Genomic DNA, 2,663 nt, shown 5'->3' on the forward strand with positions numbered 1-2,663 from the left:
CGACGAGGATGGGATTCGAACCCACGCGTGCAGAGCACAACGGATTAGCAGTCCATCGCCTTAACCTCTCGGCCACCTCGTCCGAGGCCCGCCCCGTTTAACGAAAACTATGCAAATGAGGGTTTCATGTTCGCCGGCTGGATGACTGCTTCTCAAATAGATCTGATTCAAGTCTTGGGGTATGAGCTGTGCCGTCATATAAACTGAAGGGTGACGATGCGGCGAGACGGCCCAAAGGTCTCACAGAACGGGACAACTCCATAGTCGAGCCGTCGCAATGCAATCCAATCCTTGGGCGGCTAGGTCCCGACTACCTATGGACTGCCCGTCCCAGCGAGTTAAATTTCTTTGGAAAATGTAACTTTTACCCGTGACCCTGAGTAGGATTACGCGGTATAGAAGATGGATGGATGGATGGAAATGTAACTTTTATCCTTACCTGGATATACACAACGACTGTGGAAAAGGGGGGCATGAGTTGCGACGTTCGTGAGGCAGCATGCTACGTGGTGTATAGCATGAAAGCGTGGGAGAAAAACCTGCGCAAAGCCTTTGGAGACGAGACATCACCCACCGTGAGCTAACGACCGTGGCAGCGGTGGGATTTGAACCCACGCCCCCGAAGAGACTGGAGCCTAAATCCAGCGCCTTGGACCACTCGGCCACGCTACCCGCAGGCCGGCGTGGTGGTAAACCCGTCCGTGGGAAGAAGGTGACCGGGTGATTCCGCCGGACAACAAGAAATCTGGCATGGGCGCGACAAAAGGGCTGTTGTGAGACTCGAGTGCCTTTCGCTTAACCGGCTCTGGCGGAGACATCTAACCATTTCCAGCTGAAGACAGAGCTAAGGCCTGGTCTTTTGGACGCGATTCGTCTAGGCTTAAGACGCCATGCTCCACGGTCACATCGGAGTTGTGTTTGCGGAAGAGCTCTTCTGCCATGACCTTACATCCCACTTACGGTGGTGCTTGAAAGTTTGTGAACCCTTTAGAGCTTTCTATACATCTTCATTACCGGGACCTAAAACATCGTAAGATCTTCACACAAGTATCAAAAGTAGATAAAGAGAACCTAATTACAGAAACCAGACAAAAACATTACAGATGGTCAGTTATTTATTGATGAAAATGATCCAGTATTGCATACCTGTGAGTGGCAAAAGTATGCGAACCTTTGCTTTCAGTATCTGGTGTGACCTCGGTGTGCAGCAACCACTGCAAACAAACGTTTCCGGTAACTGTTGAACAGTCCTGCACGTCAGCTTGGAGGAATTTTAGCCCATCCCTCATTACAGTCCAGTTTCATCTCTAGGATGTGGGTGGGTTTCCTCACATGAGCTGCTTGCTTCAGGTCCTTCCGCAGCATTTCTACTGGATCAAGGTCAGGACCTTGACTTGGCCATTCCAAAACATTGACTTTATTCTTCTTTAACCATCCTTTGGTAGAACGACTTGTGTGCTTAGGGTTGTTGTCTTGCTGCGCGGCCCAGTTTCCCCTTGAGATCCAGTTTACGGACAGATGTGCTGACATTTTCTTTTAGAATTTGCTGGTATTATTCAGAATGCATTGCTCCATCAATGATGGCAAGCCGTCCTGGCCCAGATGCAGCGAAACAGGCCCAAACTGCAACGCTACCACCACCATTGTTCAGAAATGGGATACGGGTCTTATGCTGGAATGCGGTGTTCTCCTTCCCCCAAACATAACCCTTCTCATTTAAACCAAACAGTTCTAGTTTGGTCTCACCTGTCCACAAAACGTTTTTTCGAGTAGCCTTGGGTCTTGTCCATGTGATCTTTAGCAAACTGCATGCAGGAAGCAATGTTCTTTATGGAAAGCAGGGGCTTTCTCCTTGCCATCCTGCCATGCACACCACTGTTGTTCAGTGTACTCATTATGGTGGACTCAGGAACATTGACATTTGCCTACGCGAGAGAGGCCTTTAGTGGCTTAGAAGTTACCCTGGGATCCGTTGTGACCTCGTGGACAATTACATGTCTTGCTCTTGGTGTGATCTTTGTTGGCTGACCACGCCTGGGGAGGGTAACCATGCTCGTGAATTTCCTTCATTTGTACACAATCTGTCTGACTGTGGATTGGTGGAGTCCAGGCGCTTTAGAGATACTTTTTCATCAACTTTTGCATTTTAATGTAAACAATCATATTTCGTAATATTTTGGGTCAGAAACGTTTCATAGTACCATATTATGTGTAAATATGTGAAAAGAATCAAATTGGAGTAGATCGGGCAACTGATTATATGAGTTTGTTTGAAACACCACTTTCCTTTGCTCCTAGCGCCTTCTCGTTCGCTGTATAGCGTTTTGAGCGGATAAAGAGCACAAGTGTGTAAGGGGACACAGGATGAATGCAAACTAGTTTTGTTATTGTACTTTTGATGAAAACTGACTTTCTAGACATAAAATGTCACTTTTTTCACCTTATCATACTTTTTCATCAACTTTTGCATTTTAATGTAAACAATCATATTTCGTAATATTTTGGGTCAGAAACATTTCATAGTACTATATTATGTCTAACTAACTTGAGACGTGAACTGATCAAATGTGACGTGACAAAAGAAGAACGACTCAGATCGGGAGGTGAACTAACAGACTGCTAATGCTAAGCAATTAATCAATCATTTCTGTTTCTCATAATTC

General features: G+C 46.2%; 2 non-coding genes across 2 annotated transcripts; both read right to left on the reverse strand.

The window, feature by feature from the left end:
- On the reverse strand, positions 1–82 carry trnas-gcu (transfer RNA serine (anticodon GCU)). Its single transcript has one exon. It is a non-coding gene; the product is annotated as a tRNA-Ser (tRNA).
- A 508-nt stretch (positions 83–590) lies between these two features.
- On the reverse strand, positions 591–672 carry trnal-uag (transfer RNA leucine (anticodon UAG)). Its single transcript has one exon. It is a non-coding gene; the product is annotated as a tRNA-Leu (tRNA).
- Between the last annotated feature and the right edge of the window lie 1,991 nt (positions 673–2,663).

This window comes from Ictalurus punctatus, unplaced genomic scaffold (assembly GCF_001660625.3).
Source record: "Ictalurus punctatus breed USDA103 unplaced genomic scaffold, Coco_2.0 Super-Scaffold_100056, whole genome shotgun sequence".
NCBI classification, from domain to species: domain Eukaryota; kingdom Metazoa; phylum Chordata; class Actinopteri; order Siluriformes; family Ictaluridae; genus Ictalurus; species Ictalurus punctatus.